The 20,712-nt window shown below is 34.9% G+C and overlaps 1 protein-coding gene and 1 non-coding gene across 4 annotated transcripts in view; both read left to right on the forward strand.

The window, feature by feature from the left end:
* The window catches only part of NRIP1 (nuclear receptor interacting protein 1), a 97,464-nt gene that overhangs the window by 9,568 nt on the left and 67,184 nt on the right, over window positions 1-20,712 (forward strand). For 2 of the 3 annotated variants that reach the window (XM_042998909.1, XM_042998911.1), the window contains exon 2: window positions 9,262-9,342. The gene's annotated coding sequence lies outside the window, so the exon portion shown is untranslated. Of the gene's footprint in view, window positions 1-9,115; window positions 9,343-20,712 lie in introns of those variants that run through there. The other variant, XM_042998910.1, reaches the window with a different exon arrangement.
* On the forward strand, window positions 13,716-13,865 carry LOC122230858. The gene has a single exon (XR_006207929.1). It is a non-coding gene; the product is annotated as a small nucleolar RNA SNORA62/SNORA6 family (small nucleolar RNA).

Genomic DNA, 20,712 nt, shown 5'->3' on the forward strand with positions numbered 1-20,712 from the left:
TAACTAAATAGACTGAATCTACATGAGGCCAAGGATTGAAGATAGAATTTTTTTTTTTTTTAATTCACCATCTGGTTCTTTCCCAATATCCAGATGTTTGGTGTTATTGAGTCAAAACTCAAAGCAATGCATTGTTTATTTTGTTAGTAAAACGCTGTGCTTACTATCCTAGTATCCTTGACTGACCTGAATCAATGTCATATTTTCTTCTTCCCTTTCTTTTCCTTTTTTTTTTTTGCTTGGCTCTCACATGAGTTGAAGTAATTTCATAGAATCCTTAGATTTTTCAGAGTGGAGGGGAATGTGATAAAAGCTATGGATGCTCCAGGTTTAAGTATATTTGTCCTACAGGTATCTTGTCTTCCCCATTTCAAACAAGTTGGGTTATAAAGGCATCTTGCTTAATAGGAGAGTACATGGAATAGTAGTTGGTGTGAACTGTAAATCAAATAATGTTAAATGCTACCTTTTAGCACTTACACACCTTTTTCCTTTGATCCTCCTTTTTTTTTTTTTTTTTTTTTTTTTTTTTTTTTTTTTTTTTTTTTTTTTTTTTGCCATGGTATACATATGATGCAATGGGGTAAATTACTTGCTTATCTTCCAACATTTTTGTCGTTGTTAATGCTGAAATGAGGGTGTTGTATATATTGTACACCTGAAACTACTATACTGTTCACTAACTGGAATTTAAATAAAAACTTTAAAAAAATGAAATAATATTTCCAAAACTTTTGTTGTTTGCATTTTACAGAGGAGGAAATTGAACCCCTGAGAATTTAAGTACATTTTAAAATTTATACAGCAAGTACTTGGGTAAACCCAGGATAAGAAATCAAGCCTTAATTTATTTCAGTTTATTAGTTTTTGTGAAGGCAGTCACAGAAAGAGGGCTTAGGTACCAGATGTTAAGAAATTGTTAATAACGTTTGGTGATGGATCCAGCAGTAAAGTCCACACTGACCAGAAAGACAATCTTGAGAAGCGGAGTGAGAAAGGACCGGCTACATCCCCCTCGTTTTTGGAGCATATTTTCTTCTCCTGCTACCAAAATATGGTCTTCAGAACAGTCTTGTGATTCATTTGATATTCTAGTACTTGGAATGTACTTTCTAGGCTGAGAATTTAAAAACAAGTTTTACAGTACAGGTGCGCATTTATTCATGCAGCAGCTTTGTTTCTACATGTTATATACATTTTGAGTTCTATTTAAAAATCAGTAGGGAAACTTCTATTTGTAGATTACCAGAGCCAGGTACCTTTCATTAACTAGTGGGATCAGAATACTCACAGGTCAGCTCTAGTTATTACTGAAGAGTGATATTTTAAAATTACTAGTGCAGGTAGTTGGGTCTGTCTGTTCAACTGGGAATATAATGCAAAGGTTATGGACCCCATTACTGTATACTCCTGTGAAAAGGTAACATAATGACAGGGCACTGTGTGGGCTAGTGGTGAGAATGTGCCCTGAACCAAGGGCCTCTAGATCCAGCCCTGTAGAATGAGAACAAGAGAGAAGAAACCTAATGGGAGCCACTTATATGGGCCACAGACCATATTTTGACCTTGGCGAAGTAAATTGGAAAGAAATATTCTTACTCATGGGACAGTGGGCAAGAGAGTGTAGGTGCTCACTGCAGTCCCCAAGCCTCCAACAAGATCAGGTTTGTCTCCCACAGTTCTCTGTACCCTGATTGCAATGGCCACACTTGTTTAATGTTTGTGTTTCTCAGTGGACCGTCTGCTCTATGAATAGGAGCTCATTCATCAGTGTACTGTTGGTGTTGTAGATGCCTGGCACATAGAGGGCCGTTACAAACATTTGTTGAATTGAACTGTACCAATCCAATTATTGGTAAACTCTGGCTTTGTGGGGTCAGGGATAGAGCCTTTATGTATTTATATGTAACAGTTGCCAATTATTGTGCAAAGCTAATTCGTAATAGCTGCTGTTCTACATTTTTTTTTCTTTATTTAAATTGGGACGTCTAAAAGGAATACTATTTCTTCCTTAAAATTTATCATCATCTTTCCAGGCATATTAACTATGAAGGAAAAAGTGCACCTATTGGTGACATTATAATTACTTGGCACTTGGAATTGTTTTGTAATGCTGGGTTTCTTCAAAATTACACAAACTACAATATCTCAGAAAACACATTTAGCACAATCTTTGGGGGCAACATTTAATTATTTTTTAAAGAAACAAATTTGTTATAGAGCTGCATAGAGAGTTTTCTTAGCTTCATTTCCTTAGCTAAGGACACTTAGCTTATGGTAGTGGTAAAGAGACCCGAGCTTGGCACATTTAATCACATTGGATTTGACTAGTTGGGAAGACGGAGGCATTTCAAAATCTCATGTCTAGAGTTAATTTGGTGTTCAGTAATGTAAGAGTTAGAGACCATCAAGAATGACCTGATGATTCAAACCCTACTAAGTTACAGGACTTAAATAGTAGATGAACCCCCTTTGTTATTATTATTTTTTAAGTTAGTAATAGCTCTTTTCTGGAAGTGAATTTTTTGACTGTCACAACACTATTCTGTTCAACTAGATTAATAATGCTCAGGTAGAAAGGAAACAGTTTAAAATGGAGCTCAGAAATCTCTAAACTACCAGTTAATTTTCAAATGCTAAAATGTGTAGGTTATCTGGGATATATGTTTACAACACTGAGATTTCACAAATGGTCTTAAAGTAACTTTAACCCGGTTTCTTGCTTTGTGAAGATAAAGTTTTACTAAACTTCATCCATGCTTGGGAGTGGGTATCTTTTGTAAACAGAAAAAACAGCTCTCATGGCTCTCATGTATATATATGTGTGTGTGTGTGTGTGTGTGTGTGTGTGTGTGTGTGTGTGTGTGTATATGTCACATGCTTATAAATTATAGCAAAAGAAGATCTGCAGGCCAATGGACTATTGTCCAAAGTAAAAGGGTAGAAAAAATTGCACATTGACTAATTATGTGATACATTCTACTTTGTGCTTTCAAAATTGTTTATCCTGATTGACTGGACATCTTTGCTTTTCATAGTTCCTTAGCGTCAATGTGTTATAGAATGCGTGAATTCTGTACATTAGTATAAATTTTCCAATGTTAGATTCCTCAACAGAGACCCAAACTTAATTTCTATATTCATGAACTGACTCTTGTAAGTAAGGCGTGATGTTTCATTTAAAATAACAGCATTTTCCTTTGTGGTGGAAAAAAAAAAAAAAAAGGTGAATAAGATTCTAAATCATTATTTTGTGGGTAATTATTTTGTGTCTGCTACAAGTGTTTGTTCTAGCTCTGACCACTCATCCAGCCACGTATTTTACATTTTATACATCCTTGTAGATACTCGTTCTGATAATGCCAAGCCATGCTTTCCTTTGAAATAAGGTAAACAAATTCACTTTGAGTTTTAAACTCTCGTACCATGTTTTCTTACCTGTTAAAATAGAATAAATTCCATCATTGGATTTATTCATCATTTTAGCACAACTCTGAATGATCTTTCTTTTAAAAATTATGGTATGTTCCAATTAGTGGCATATTACCTTAACTTGTCAGTTTCCTGTAAAATGACAATATTGATTACTGAAAATGGGTGAAATGGGCCTCGGGACAGTCAACAACAAAAAGGATAGAAGTAAAATCTGACTTTTAATCTTTTGAAAATCTGAGACCAATTTGTATTTTCTCACAAGATTCACAGATGGTAATCCAATACTTGTTATATATGTTATTGATCTTTAAATTGTTTTCATGTGTTATAGTGCAAGTAGTAAAAAATTTTTCTAGCTGTGTGAGGAAAATGGAAGAGGACTAATAACACACATTTCTGTATGTTGAAACTAAAATACTCCTGTGATGACAGCATGTTAGTTTCGACTATTTTTTATTTTATAGTGTATTTAAAAGTTTTTTTTTGTTTTGTTTTTATATTTTGAAATCCTGGTAGATGCAAACAGCAATCTATATACATACAGGTGTAAAAAAAAAAAAAAGAAAAAAAGGTATTTTTAGAGATCTCCAGCTGTGAATTTGTCCACTGGGAATAGATTATGAGTTGTAATTGCTTTCTGTAGCTTAAGTCATTTGCTCTGTTGAATATTTAAATGAAGCATCAGGAAAGAAAAAAAAAAACTGTATTCATACAATACATATTCACACATACTTATATGTGAATGTGGCAGAATTTAGCAGTTCTTGATGACCGTTGTTACTTTTAAAAAGAATTAGCGAGGGGAGAGAAAGTTTTGTGTGTGTAGGGAAATTACTTCTGAGGCCTGTTCACATGCCTATTTGTTTTGCTTTAGTCTAGTTTGTGTGGTGCGTTCTAGAGGGTGGTGAAAGATAATAATTTGTGGTGAACAATTAGTATCCTTAACACACTGTTGAGTGGTTTAACTATTAATCAGAGATATCATGGAGAATAAAGGAGTAGAGGTAGAGATTAGATAGGTTTCAATGTGGCTCAGCTGAAGCTGTGAAATGGGCTTCATTTAATGTTTTCTGGCCTCAGTTTATAAAATAAGGGAGGCGGACTAGAATGATGATTTGGTTCCTCTCAACTCCGTAAGAATCAGTATCACTTCACAAATGAGGTTTTACTGTTGCATGCATTGAGTAACAGTGTGCATAGAACTAAGGGCTGAGAGGATGTCCCTTATGATTTTTTGAGCTTGGCATTTCATATTTTACAGCAAAGTTTTTAGTTTAACATAATTGAACTTGTACTAGATAGGGTTAATAGGCTAGAACAAAAGGTCAAAGCATAAGGCATTAGGCTTAATTAAGGGAGAGCAGGAGTGGCAGGAGTGTGTGACAGTTAAATGGGTTTCCCACAGACTAATGTCGGTTACAGTGCAACCATGCCTCAACTTAAGTGGGTTATTTTGTGCAAAGGGCAGCAGTGATTAGCAGTTTGACATGCCAGACACTTCTGGCCAATCCCATCTGTTTTAGAGGTTAAAAAAGCACACCTTTATGAGCTGATGGATTGATTTGTGTGCCCGTCTGGTAAAGATTAGAAGTCCAAGGCCAATGCAGTAAATGTCAGTTACAGAATATTGTACTTTCTTCGTTGGCTCATTGTTTTAACCGTCAACTGTTTTATAATGGGGGATTACTGCTGTTTATGGAGTTGAATGCAAGATGGGTGGGGGAACAGGTAAGAGAGGAAGAAAAAATATTTCCTAGATGGAACTGTGAATTCACATATTCTTAGCAAGTGTTTCAAATAGAGATGATGGCCTATTCTAGATACACTTGATTTGATGGAATGTTTTTGGCCTGTTCCTTACAGTTTGAGTCACGTTGTTCTTTTCTGAGTGTTATTTGAACAACCCTGTCAGTCCAGGATTTAATTTTACATACAGAATTGTTAAGTTTCTTTATTTATGTAACTCTGTTTCTGACAGATGGATAGTTTATCTCCATATCATTATATCTATTTAAAAAAGTGTAATATTTTGTTCATTAACCTCCTGGGGAAGAGGAAAGGGGAAAGAAAAGAGAAAATGGAAAGGCATAAGTGTGCATGCTTGCTTTGTGGCTAGGATTTACTGGGCGCACCTGAGATTGATGCATGCTGTTAAAATGAAGTGTATCTGAACCTAGACTCGGACTCCTTTCTTTCTTTGAGAGCTGTAGGAGTGATGCCATTAATGTAGTTCATTTTCAGTTCAAGGTTGTAGACCATTTAAAGATACACAAAGGCTAGATTGTGGCTATAAAGATTGGCTTTAACATGTTCTGATGTCTATGGAAAGGAAAATCCTCAATTTATGTGGATGAAATAGAACTTTAGATATTGTGATCGTAATCAAGGAGCTGTAGGCACGTAAGGCATTCAGTCTTTTGGGTGGACAGACGGAAGTGTTTTAGAAATAACAAAAAGTTATCCTCTTTTTCAGAAAATTATTGACAACCTGAGATTTGAGTTTAAGTAAAAAGGTGACCAAGAACACGGAAACAATACTAGAAGATTCTGATTGGCCCCCTATGCTTTTATCCTTGTCAAAGGATGTGAACCATGAATTACCTGTTATGTGTTTATACAAATTATATATATATATACATGTATCATGTTAGACTCTGAATTGCTTCTTATAGAAAGGAAACTTAAATATCTAAATAAGATATGGTCACTGAAAGTAATATGTGGATCATAGTAACTGGTATTTCTAAAAATGCATATATACATTTATTTTACCACTAAGCTATTCAAAGTGAATAGGCTTAACTTATAGAAGGAAATCGAGATATTTTATTTCTCATTTAAAAAAGACAAAGTGACGTTATAATATTGGAGTTTATTTAGGAATATAGGACTTCAATATATATGTACTCATCGTTGTGTTCTTGGTGGAGTAGCATTAGTTGAAACTTTTTGGCTAATACAGATTTACATGAAAAACTGTGCTGCCCTTCTGTGAAGGTAGAGAATGTGAATACCAGTGCTTCTCTTTCACTAAGTCATTTTTAAATTATGAAAGATTGGCTTGAGTAGTATAAAAGTAGTTGATTAGTAAATTAAATGTGGGAGATTTATCTAATGCACAGAAACTTCTTTTTTGGGGGGGCAGGATCTTCTTAAGCGAATCTTCTGGTGATGTTATGTTAAACCTAAAACAAATATTTGATGCTCTACATTTCATTATAAACATTTTAAAGTATCCTGGATCCTATTTTAGTTTCTTTCTTTTTTCTCCAGTAAATTCAAGCGCCAGTATTACGTAGTCTGTTAGAATTTTATAAAAATAAACAGAAATATTTTGTTGAGTTAACTTGTTTTTGTGCGTTTTGATGTATTTTGAGGTTTACAAAGAGTACACATTGTATCTTGTAATCTGTAGTAGTCAATTTCTGTCTGCTGTATTTCCTTCCTTTTACTAATGTTAATTACTGACTTTGAGACATGTAAAGTCTGCTTCTCTAAGCAAAATAGTTGAACATATGCTCGTTTAGGTTATAAAAAGTGAAAGCAGAAACTCTTAATATACTTAAGATCCTATGTTTGCAGTTCTTGGCCTAAAAACTGTTATAGCTCTGTAACCTGAATTTTAGTTGTTAGAAATTTTATTAGATAATGGAAAAATAATAGCCCTGTTTCATCTTTTGATTTTAAATGCTATTAAGGCATAGAATTGTCCTTTACCTCTTTTCGGCAGATTGATTTTAATAAGCAAGGCATAATATATGATGAACTTATTCAAATATATATGATTAGTATATTATATCTATATTAATAGTTATATAGTTACATAGTTATATCCATATTAATAGTTATAAAATCAGCATGCATATGTGTGATATGTTTCAGAGACCTCTGCACCTGTTGATTGCATTAAGACATTTGCTGTCTTCTAATGAGGAAGGAGAAGGTGCTACCACTCTAAGTGGATCATTCCTCAGTAAATTGCGTACATTTTACTTTTTTGTATTCTGTGACCTTGCAGTCAGTGACTTCAGCCCAGAATAGTTTCAAAGTCATGTAAATGAATGCAATTAAGGTATTGCTTATCATCTTACATAGTTCAGATGGAACCTTATTAGATAGAGAGATTTGTTTGCTTTATGTGGAAGGTCAAAATAAGGTTAAATTTTATTACATAAAATGATTTGGTAATGTTTTTATTTAGTTGCTGAAAAAGAAATGTCCTAACAGGAAATGATAATGCTTTTTTTTTCCTTTCTTTAAATCACTGGGAGGTCTTTTCAGGGTGTTTGTTTGTTTGTTTGTTTATTTCTCTCTAGTGGTTATAATTCTATTTTAAGATGATGCCTTCTGTCTACTTATAAAATTTTGGGAACATTCTACGCTTAGTTGATTCTGGATATCTTTGACTCATACATGTGGGTGGCATTTCCTGCTGCTGATGGAGTGTTGCTTAGGAGCAGCTCACGTATGTGCTTAGAGGATTTGTGTTAATGTCCAGTCGTCATGACAGTTGGTGCAGGACCTCGGACAGCAGGATTGGAGTCCCAGTTCACCTGGGCAGAAAGGAGATCTGCCACCCTAGCAGGATGATTGTAAGGGTTGGGAGAACATTGACACGGATACCAGAAGAGTCTTGCTGATGAAGAACTGTGTGTATGTGTGTACATGCGTGTGTGTGTGTGTGTGTGTGTGTGTGTGTGTGTGTGTTTGTGTGCATATGAAGTGATTAAAAGAAAAGTATTCTTCACTTTGTAGTTGGCCCATATAATTACCTTCTTTCCTTCTATGGTATCATTTTTACTTCAGCATGGTATGTTAATTAATTGGTAAAGACTCTAAGACATACTGGTTGAGCAGATATTTACTGCACGTAGCTCTGTGCCCTGCACCATCTTAGATGCTGGAGGATTCAGAGATGAGTGAGGGGCTCACAGTCGCAGGGAGAATAACAATAAGCACGATGCAGAGAAAGTGATCTGGAAGCATAATGATCAAAGAGCCTACTTTGGCTGGGTGTTGAGAAAGCATTACTCAAAAGAAATTTGGTACGTCTGTATGGTTGTGGGGAAACTGACAGGCACTGGGGAATGAAGTGATAATCAAAAGCAGCTACTTTGTTTTGGGAAGTTAAAGTTCCGGTAGTGGAATCAGGGAGTCTGCATCACACCTTCCTTATCCCCAGCTGGCTTCGCTGTCCAGTAGCCTGTTGATCAATATGAAGTTCCCTCAGCCACCACAGTGTTAAAGTGTAGGCTATGTCTCTTGCTGCTCAAAAACTTTTCACCCAGTGTGTTATTCCTGAAGGTATAAACTTTCCCACATGTTGATGTCATTCTGTATCTAGAGGGTTTCTAATTCTCAGTTCAACATTTTTTTCTTACCAGTGCTCTAGAGAAAAAAAAAAAAAAAAATATATATATATATATACAGAGAGAGAGAGAGAGAGAGAAAGAGAGAGAGAGAGAGAGAGAGAAAAGAAGGTGTTTCAAACTCTGTGTTGACAACCAAATAATCCTAGTAATTTTTCTCCCAGAATTCTTGATCAGAATTCCTCTTCATCACCATTAACTTCTCACCTTTAGAATAGGTGTAGCACAAAGATATTTTGGTAAATTTTATAATGCAGATTGTTCATCAGGTATGGTCAACAACTATGCCCAAGGAAAGCGTGTATAATTAAGAATATTTTTTGTCTTACATTTTTTTTTGTTATTTTTTGAGATAATTTATTTTAGCCAGTAGTTAAGATTCCATCGTAAAACATACCACTGAAATTCTTTGAGATACGATGCGCTTGAAGTAATATTTATTTTTCTTAATTTTCAGGGAGTGTTGGACTGTGAGCTATTGCAGAACTCTGTTCTCAGGACCCGTTATTTTAACAGTCAGGAGAAACACATCTAGAAGGTATTGTATTTTGTCTATTGTCCCATTTTTTTAAATGTAGTTAAGCCTTTCCAGTTATAGAAGAAAGAACATCATGTTGCATTTTGTTATTTATTTTTCTTTAAGTTTCAGATGTCGATTAACTAGTTGTTTGACATCTGTAACCCAGGGGAGGAATATATTTCAGTGTCAGTAATTCTGAGTTTTGTGTAAGTGAGTAAAAAGTCTAGTTTAGATGGAACCAGTTTTGCCTATTTTAAACATCTGAAGTATTTACATTTTTTTCTTTCCAGTATATAATTATTTTAATGAATATTTTGATTTGAAAATAAGGTATAAAAGGCTCTTTTTTAATCTAAGACAGTATGAAATATACCTTAAATAATCAGGCAGGCTTAAAGTCCTTCCTGCCTATGACAACTCTACCTTCCAGTAGAGGGATCAGCTACCATCTATATTTCTGCCAGTCTTTCATCTGGATCCATGGACACCTGATTCTGCCTGTGTCCGTCTATTATGTTCCCTATCTGCATTATCACATGTGGTTTATTATTGTAGCATAAGAATTCATCTACTTGCAGAGCCTGAGTCTCAGGACTGGTGATATATTACTAGGAAGGAAGGAAGAATCTTCCCTGCTTTGTGTTTTTGTCTTTTGCAATCCCAGGACCCCATATGAATGTACCAAATGATTTGACTGAAGTCAGTGGTGAACGCAGTCCCCTTCAACCCTATCCAAAGTTTCCTTCTTAGTATCCACCTTTAAACCTCCCCTAAGTTTTGTGTTTTCCTTAAAAAACTTGCCAGCTGTCTTGCTTGGAATACAAATATTTAATAAAATAATGTGTTTGTTAAAGTGGTAGTGAATAAGTCAACTTCTTTGAGTATGTATTTTCTTTATTAACTGGATATTCATTATTTATATTCATATGCAATGACACAAAAATCAGTTTTACAGATTTTCTTAATCACTTGTCAAGCCATATGAATTTCTAGGATTGGATAAATTTACAGTATTTTATGTTTCCATCACACAGTGTATTGAACTTTCATTTTTTTTAATTTTTATTTTTTTAAATTTTTTTATGTTTATTTATTTCTGAGACAGAGAGAGACAGAGCGTGAGTGGGGGAGGGGCAGAGAGAGAGGGAGACACAGAATCAGAAGCAGGCTCTGAGCTGTCAGCCTGACGTGGGGCTCGAACTCACAAACCGCGAGATCATGACCTGAGCCGACTGAGCCACCCAGGCGCCCCTGTATTGAACTTTTAAAGTAGTAACTGTTCAAGATTATTCACCATTGGCAAAGCAGCATCTTTTCTTTTTTATTGTCAGTTAAGAGAGGGAGGGTGAAAGCAAATAAGAAATTTAAATAAGCACATTAGGACTATTAAAGAAAATGTAGACAACCCCTCAAATATTAACTTTAATTTTGACTATGCATACTTTCTCAGTGAAAGAAATGATAGGATCAGAAACTCTGGATTTTTTGAAATTCAAAGTTATCCTTTTATTTTTTAGTTTTTTGGAGGGCGGGTTACTGGTTATTTATTTATTTATTAGCTTAAAATTTAATTTAATTTTAATTCCGGTGTAGTTAACATACAGTTATATTAGTTTCAAGTGTATGATGTAGTAATTTAACACTTCCATACATAACCCCATGCTCATGAGGACAAGTGCCCCTCTCAATCCCTATCACCTATTTCATGCATCCCCTCATCTATTTCTGATAATTGTCAGTTTGTTCTCAGTAGTTAAGTGTCCGTTTCTTGGCTTGTTCCTTTCTCTCTCTCTCTTTTTTTTTTTTTTTTTTTTACCTCTTGCTCATTTGTTTTGTTTCCTAAATTCCACCTATGAGTGAAATCATATGGCATTTGTCTTTTTCTAACTGACTTATTTCATTTAGCATTTTACTCCCTGTTTCCATCCAGGTCATTGCAAATGGCAAGATTTCATTCTTTATTATGAGTGAATATTCCGTTATGTATACACACACACACACACACACACACACACACACACACACACACCTTCTTTATCTGTTCATCAATCGATGGACACTTGGGCTGCTTCCATAATTTGGCAATTGTAAATAATGCTGCTGTAAACGTAGGGGTGCATGTATCCCTTTGAATTCGTGTTTTTGCATTTGGGGGTAAATACCCAGTAGCATGATAACTGGATCACAGTGTCTATTTTGTGCCAGTACCATACTGTTTTGATTACTACAGCTTTGTAATATAACTTGAGGTCTGAAATTGTGATACCTGCAGCTTTGCTTTGCTTTTTTCTTTTAAAAAAAAGTTTACTTATTTGGGGGGGGGAAGAGCAGTGAGAAAGGGAGAGAGAATCCCAAGCATGCTCTGTGCTGTCAGTGCAGAGCTCTGCTCGAGGCTTGGATTCAGATCATGACCTGAGCCAAAAATAAGAGTTAGGCACCCAGCCAGCTGACCCAACCAGGTGCCCCACTTTTCTTTTTCAAAATTGCTTTGGCTATTCGGGGTCTTTTGTGGTTCCATATAAATTTTAGGATTTTTTTGTTCTAGTTCTGTGAAGAATGCCATTGGTATTTTGATAGGGATTGCCTTAAATGTGTGGATTGCTTGGGGTAGTAGACATTTTAACAATATTTGTTTCTCTGATCCAGGAGCATGGAAAGTTATCTTTTTAAATTGAAGATAAGAATTAACTGTTAAAATTAAATATTTAGAGATACAAACATTCAAATGGACTTTAAAACTCTTTAAAACTAACAGATATAAACCATTTTTTTTTAAAAGTTACCTAAATAAACATTTTATCAAGGTATAATTTCACCTAGTGAAATAGACTCTTTCTTGCCCGTTCAGTGATTTTTCTTTTCTTCTACATAAGCAAACCCTGCGTAGCTAACACCCAACCTCAAAAGGCTGTCTTTCTTAGTCAGTACTGCTTCCACTCAACAGAAACCAATCTTTGGTGTTTTTTACTCTGTGTTAATTTTGCCTGTTTTTGAACTTTATACAGTTGGAATCATGTAATATGAGCTGTTTTGTGTCTGAGTGTTTTGATCAACCTTATGTCTGCGAGAGTCCTCCATATGTGTATTATTTGTCTCTCCCTTTTCAAATTGTCTGTATTCCATTGTATGTATGATTAGACTACCATTATCTTTTCCATTGTACATGGAATATCTTTGATTTTGAAGATTTTGAATATCTTTCCAATTGGTGGGGTATAAGAAAGGTTACTGTGAATTTGTTTATGTCTTTTGGTAGAAACAAACATTCATTTCTGATGCGTATATGCACAGGACTGGAACCGGGGAATTGTGGAATATGGAAATGTTTAACTTTAGTATAATATATACTTGGAGTGCTTTTAAGGATATTTGGGAAATGCCTATCAGTGTATCTTTTCTTAATGATAGATCTTACTATGAAATGGACTTAATTTTTTCCAACTTTAAGTAAAATCTAAAGTTGTTTTTTAGGAGGTATGAAATTTTTCTGTCCATTAAAAATAAATTGCCCGTTTTCTGATGCCATTATGGTATATATTTAGTCACTGAAACTGAGGTCTGTCCTAACCCTAGGGAAGGAAAATAAGACACAGAACCCTTATATATACTTACTAGTGTAGAAGTACTGAACGTTGATTTTAAAATAAGTTAGACATTTCATACATAGGGCTTTTATTTTATTCCTGCATTTTTGGATACCTCTTGAATATCTAAAATAATATACCCTTGAGTTACAAAATAATTTGCTTTAGCATTTCTGATAAATATATCTTGCTAACTTTATCCATGTTGTGTTAATCTTTTTGGATATCTAACGTGAAATTATTTATTCTGGAACATAAGGACTTGAGAAATTTTATGTCCATCTTTTTCTCAGTCTTACTATAGAACAGTGCTGTTCATTGAGTAGAAGTTCACATAGAAGAAGGGCGCCCGGGTGGCTCATTCGGTTAAGTGTCCGACTTCGGCTCAGGTCATGATGTCACAGTTCGTGAGTCTGAGCCCCACATCTGACTCTGTGCTGACAGCTTAGAGCCTGGAGCCTGCTTCGAATTCTGTGTCTTCCTTGCTCTCTGCTCCTCCCCTGCTCATGCTCTGTCTTTTTCTCCTTCAAAAATAAATAAAAACATTAAAAATATATTTAAAAAAAAAGTATAGTGTAAGCTACACATGTAATTTGAAATTTTTCTCTAGGCACATTACAAGAGGAAAAAGGAACTAATCAATCAATGAAATATTTTGTTTAACCCCCATCAGTAAAATACTATCATTTCATTGCATAATTAATATAAAATTCTGAGATATTTTACATTCATTTTCTCACAGTAAGTTTTTGAAATTCAGTGTATATTTTCATTTATAGCACATCTCAATTCAAACTAGTCACTTTTCCTGCATATTGTTAGAGCTTGGAGTTGAGGCCACTGGCTGGCAGATGAACTTACAGGTGTAGTGTGCTGTAGGAGGGGGAAATCTTTTGTTAACAGCGCAAGGATCTCTGGCTCAGTGAGTGGAATTTGATAGTAATTCTGGCTACAAGCATATAAATAAGTAAATAAATAAATAAATAAATAATTTAATCTTTATTTATTTTTGAAAGAGAGAGAAGCAATGTGCGAGCAGGGGAGGGTCAGAGAAAGAGAGGGAGACACAGAATCCGAAGTAGGCTCCAGCTCTAAGCTGTCAGCAGAGCCCGACACGGGGCCTGAACTCATGAACCATAAGATCATGACCTGAACCAAAGTTGGACGCATAACCCACTGAGCCACCCAGGCATTCCAATAAATAAACATTTAAAAAAATGAAATAAAAATAAAAAAGTTTTAAAAAGGCAAACTAGTCACTTTTCAAATACTCAGTAGCCACATGTCTACCATATTGGACATCATAGCTATAGTTATATCTTGGGTTTTTTAAAGACCATGTGTTTGCCAAATTCATATCTAATTAAAAGTATCCTTTAAAATCCGGTAGAAAGATGCCATGTTGAAAGCTAATATACCATCTTTTTAGTGGGTCTCAAACAGCCTGGTTTTCCTTCGGTGTTGAAATAAGTAACGTTTCCGTTTGTTGAACATCAGATAAAGCAATTAGTCAATGGTTGGGGCACATGTATGAAAAATACACTACCTTTATACTGTACAATTCAAAATCTGTAATAGCAGACTCATATTTTCCACCTTACTCTAGGTTATATGCTGAATAGAATTTTATTCTTTTGTATGTTCCTGTTTTTCCTTTTTTTAATTTTTTTTTAATGTTTATCTATTTTTGAGAGAGACAGAGACAGAATGCGAGTGGGTTAGGGGCAGAGAGAGAGGGAGACACAGAATCGGAAACAGGCTCCAGGCTCCGAGCTGTCAGCACAGAGCCCTACGTGAGGCTCGAACTCACCAGCCATGAGATCATGACCTGAGCCAAAGTTGGATGCTCAACCGACTGAGCTACCCAGGTGCCCCTCTTTTTGTCCATTTTGTAAAAGCATGGCTGGTTGTGATAAACTGAATGATGTAACTCCTCTATCTCCTGCATAAAATAGGGCAGTTAAGAAAAAATGGTTATATGTATACGTATAGATGTATCTATGACTTTTCATTAATTAGGATATTTAAAGGTTACCTAGATTTTGGGGGTAATGTTTCTTCATGTATATATTTGCCAAGTAGGATAAATCAAGATCTATATGCTATCTTATATGAACTTAGATCAGATTTTACCACCAGTTTGGCTTGTTTTAAGCTTTTTTAGTGTTCAGAATTCAGAATGTAATTCAGAATGTGGATAAGGTAGTATTGACCTTTGAACATGGTAACACGTGGTGTTGTCATGGGGGATAAAGCTCCTGGATTAGTACTTGCTATAACTGTATGTTAGCTGTTACTTTGGGCTCTAGATCTGTGGTAGTTGTTTTATAGTCCTACTCACTTTTTTTTTTTCCTTTTTAATATATAGTACTACTTCTTCCTTTTTAACGAAATCTACTTTTTTTGACACCCAGTTCTTTAAAAAAAAATTTTTTTTTTAACATTTATTTACTATTGAGAGACAGAGAGACACAGAGCGTGCGCAGGGGAGGAGTAGAGAGAGGGAAGACACAGAATCTGAAGCAGGCTCCAGGCTCCGAGCTGTCAGCACAGAGCCTGATGTGGGGTTCGAACTGTGAGATCATGACTTGAGCTGATATCAGTCGCCAACTGAGCCATCCAGGTGCCCCAACACCCAGTTCTAACATTATATATTATTGGCTACTTTTTTTAGAAAAAGTATTTATTTATTTTGAGAGAGAGAGAACATGAGTAGGGGAGGGACAGAATCCCAAGCAGGCTCCTTACTGTCAGCACAAAGCCCTGTGCAGGGCTTGAACTCCCCAACTGTGAGATCATGACCCGAGCCCAAACCAAGAGTCAGACACTTAACTGACTGAGCCACCCAGGGTCCCCTGGCCACTTTTTGAAAAAGAAAATCATTCCTCTGCTTTTAAGCTTTCATCTTAGTAGTAGTAAAATTAAAGTTCTTGTATTAGCTGATAAGGCTGTGGCATCTTCTTGATGAGGCCTAGCCTGGTAACCACTCAAGGTGGAAGCCTCCCCTCTTTCCTTTTTTACTTCTTTTCTTTTTCCACAACACTTAACCACCTTTAAGACTACCATGAAATTAAGTTTTAAAAAATTATTGGTTATTGATTATTTTCCTCTTCTATAGTGAAAGCTCCCTGAGGGCAGGAATCTTTTTATGTTGTGTTGTTCATCCCTAATATATCTGAAAGGACCTAGAGTAGTGCTGGGCATCAGTTGGTATAGCCACTATTGAACACAATGATTATGGAACCATATGATCCAGTAGTCCTGCTTCTGGGTATATAACAAAACAAATTGAAATTAGGATCTTGAAGAGCTATCTGCACTCTTGGGGCTCATTGCAGCACTATTGACAATAGCCAAGACACGGATAAAGAAAATGTGGTATTTCCATATAATGGAATTATTCAACCTTAAAAAAGAAGGAAATCCTGTCATTTGTGACAACATGATGAACTTATAGGACATTATCCTAGGTGAAATAAGCTAGACAGAAGAACATGACCTCACTTATATGAGGAACCCAAAATAGTCAGACTCATAGAAGCAGGGAATAGAATGGTGTTTACCAGGAATTGGGAGGAGGAAACTGAGGTTTTGGTCAAAAGTACAAACTTTAAATTACACAAGAGGTATAAATCCTAAAGACCTGTACAGCATACTACCTATGGTTAACAATACTGTATTTTATATTTAAAAAATTGCAAAGAGGTAGATCTTATGTTAAGTGTTCTTACCATACAAAAAATAAAGAGGGCAGGAGGAAACTTTTCAAGGTGTTGGATGTATTTATGGCATTGACTGTGGCAGAGATTTCATGAGTCTGTGTTTACCTCCAATCTCATCAAGTTGTACAGCTTTTTGTGTATCAATTATACCTTTGAAAATTATTGTTTTTTAATGAGCATCTAGAAGGAGCTCATAAGTATTTATTGAGTAAATATTTCTTGAATGCGTGGAGAAGATACACTTTTTTCCAATCCTGAAAATGTGCCTTAGGAATTTTCTAGGGATAGGGAATATTTAAAGCATGAGGAAACAAAGATCTTCAGTTGTATATATAATAATACATTTTGATAGTTTGAATTAGTTAAAAGTAGTTTATTTCTCAGACTGATACGTATGTACCTACGAAAGGTAGCATTGTAACTATGTGGTTTCAAAAAGTAGGGTTTATAATTATGGTCAGGTAATTTATCTTTTGGGTATTTACATGTATATTTTTTCATTTGGATCATAAAAATAATGTTATCAGAGAAGGATATTTATAAGATACTTTTTTTGTTCTTGTGAAATATAGAGACATACATCGTAGTTTGGTATCTTAAAATTAGTATGAACCAAATAGACCTTGATAGTTTTTAAGAAGTGATTTCTATCTAGTATAGATTGTCTTTCGTTGTATATAGATATTTTCTAATTGTAGTTGTTGAAAGTTTTATTTTTAGGCCACCTACAATAAATGTTTTTAAAATAATACAAAAATGTAATCAAAGCCTTATATTAAGAAATTGTATATGCTACCTTAGAATATATTGAAAGCAGATATTATAAATATTTTTTCCTTTGTAGAATAGGTAACTTTATGCAATCATTTAACCAAAGTTTTCATGCAAGTGTGTTTACAAGTATTTGGTTTTATTTTATGCCTTCATATATCAGCACATGATATATATGACTATTTCAGTAATCATTTTCATTAGAACAGGAAGAATTATGGGTTTGGGTTTATTTTTTTCTCTTTCCACTGTCATCTTCCAAATTCAAGTATTAGTACTTCATGATTGTTACTGCAGTAGCTTTCTAACTGGTCTTTTTTTTTTTTTTTTTTGCCATTAAGTTTTATTATTCACATTGTATATACTATAGGATGGTAAATCTTTCTGAAGTATCATAACTCTAAACAAAGACCTTTGCCTATAAGAAAAAGGCCAAGTCCTATTTGTATCTGGCTCCTACTTCTCAGCATCATATTCCATTTGCCTCATCCTTAAAGACGTTAAAGTGCACATTTCTTAGACGGCCACACTGGTTTCTCAGTCTTCATCATCAGTGTCTTGTGATCACCGCTCATTTTCTTTTACCAGAACGCTCCCCATTCTGTGATTTGAGTAATCACACCGAAGTGCCCTCTAACACTCTCCCTTAGTTGATGAGTACCATTCACACTGCATTTATTTTATTCATCTCTTCTGAAAGACTGTAAACTTCTAAGGGGAAGGGACCATGTCTTTTATAAAGTTGTGATGGGTAAAGCACTCAGCTTTCTGCCATATATATATATAGCAGATATATATATATATATATATATATATATATAGTTATCATATATATATATCATATATATATATATATATATATATAGTTATCAATCAAAATGTCATTGAAATAACTCCTCCAGGGTATATCCTGGAGCTCTAGAAATAATTAAGAAAAGGATAAAAACTCATCCCATGTTATGTGACGCAAGTCACTTGAACTTACTGTGCAACAGTTATCTGCGTGAAGGTGACACGATGGCATGTGTGTTAGAAATTTGTAGGTTCTGGGGCACCTGGGTGGCTCAGTCGGTTAAGCGTCCGACTTCGGCTCAGGTCATGATCTCACGGTTCGTGAGTTCGAGCCCCACGTCGGGCTCTGTGCTGACAGCTCAGAGCCTGGAGCCTGTTTCAGATTCTGTGTCTCCCTCTCTCTCTCTGACCCTCCCCTATTCATGCTCTGTCTCTCTCTGTCTCAAAAAAGTAAATAAACATTAAAAAAAAAAAAAAAAGAAATTTGTAGGTTCCAAAGTGTGGGCTAAGTGTTCATGAAAGTACTCAAACTGTATCTTGTTGACTACATAAGTTTCTTTGTTTTTATGTAAAACATATAGAATGTTGTTTTGTTTCTTACCTGAATAATGGCAAGATTGATTTAATGTGTTAGCTGAATGTTTACTATAATAAGTCTCTTTACTATTCATCTGAAACAAGAAAGAAAATAGGCCTGTGGGGAAAGTAATAAATTACCTGTGTGAAATGCAACAGTTTCAGAGATGAATGGATTTAAAAGTTTTGTTAACACCTTTCCAAAATTGATCCTTAATTCATCGTATGTTTGAATTACATGGAGTAAAATACATTTTTTGAAGGGCATCATCTCATAGATTTCCATAAATTTCTCAAAGGTGACCCCATCCCTGTCAATTCTATTTCCTAGGAGTATTTAAAATTAAATAGCTTACCTGGCTAGCGGAGGTTCTAAACGAGACTGAATTTGGGATGGTGAATTCTTTTTTAAATTTAATTGGGGTATAGTTCTTGTACTAAGAACAGTATGTAGGATTGGAGTAAGTTTCTGATTTTTGGAGATTTTTTTTTTCTCAAAAACAAATCTGGATATTGTGTATATCTGGGTTATAACTGTGAATTAGTTCAAAGAAGAAGAGGGGTTGAGGTTGAGGGAGGAAACAAGTTTCATAGAACCAGCATCTTGAGGCATGAATACTGTGATCATCCGTAGACCCTGAAAATATGAGCCTGTATATTCTTTTGTGTTTAAGTGCTCAGATGTTGGTGACACGAATTGGTAACAGAGACTGAATTTGTAAGGAGGAAGCAATGACTGCGGTTTCTAAGTCTTCCTTACTCGTGACAAAGTATGATGTGCAATTTGGAAACTGTTCTGTTGGCAACTAAGCAGGTTTGGGAAGTTAACATTATAGGCCACCCAGGCGTATTTTAGGTGGTCATTACAGAGAGCCCTTGTTTTATTACCTAGGTCATAATAGAAAATATTTGGCCTTTTTAATTTTTTAATGGTGACTAAAAATTTGATCCTTTGGTTTTATTTTATGATACAGACAAAAATTCAGAAAGAAGTCTAAGTGTTTATCCTAATTGAAATGGATATAACCTGACCATGAATGTTATTGTTACTTTGACATATGTGTTAAAAATATGTGCATAGAGTTTGTATTAATACTGAATTTGTGCTGATTTACTATTTTCATAGTAATTTCAGTAAATAAGAAATGGATAAATAATACTTTCATTTCTTTAAGTACTCCCATGAGTTTCTGTTAAGGGTGAACAATATTTCTTGGAAAGTTACAATTTAAACCTAGTCTGGTGACCACAGAATGCTATTTACTTAGCTTTTAAGTCTTTCGCAATAGTGTAACTTGAGAGAAAGCAGCAGTAGTTGTTTTGTTTCTTCGTTTTATATATATATACACATATACATATATATACACACACACATATATGTGTATATATATACATATGTAAATACACACACACAGACATACACATATACATACACACCCAAAGGATATACAGTTGACCCTTGAACAACATGGGGGTTAAGGGGACTGATCCCTGGCACAGTTGAAAATCTGTAACTTTTGACTACCCCCAAACTTAACTCCTAATAGCCTACTGTTTATCAGAAGCCTTACTGACAACATAAACACTTTATTAACACATATTTTATGTGTATTATATACTGTAGTCTTGCAATAATACCTAACTTTTTCTTAAATTTTTTGGTATTTCTAGCTTACATTGGTTCATCTTTTTTTTTTCAAAATGTTGCAGATCTCCAAAAAAATTTCCAATATATCTATTGAAAGAGAGCGTACCTGCACAGTTCAAACCCATGCTGTTCAAGGACCAGCTGCATTTCTCTTTTACCTATTGTGCAGATACTAAGAGTAACCACTGTTATGGCCACAGTTTCACACAGTGACATGGAAAATGCTGGTCTTTAGAGTCATAAGATTTATATTTGAACCATAGCTTACCAAACAGACTGTTAACAAATCATTTCA

This window comes from Panthera tigris, chromosome C2 (genome assembly GCF_018350195.1).
Source record: "Panthera tigris isolate Pti1 chromosome C2, P.tigris_Pti1_mat1.1, whole genome shotgun sequence".
Lineage (NCBI taxonomy): Eukaryota > Metazoa > Chordata > Mammalia > Carnivora > Felidae > Panthera > Panthera tigris.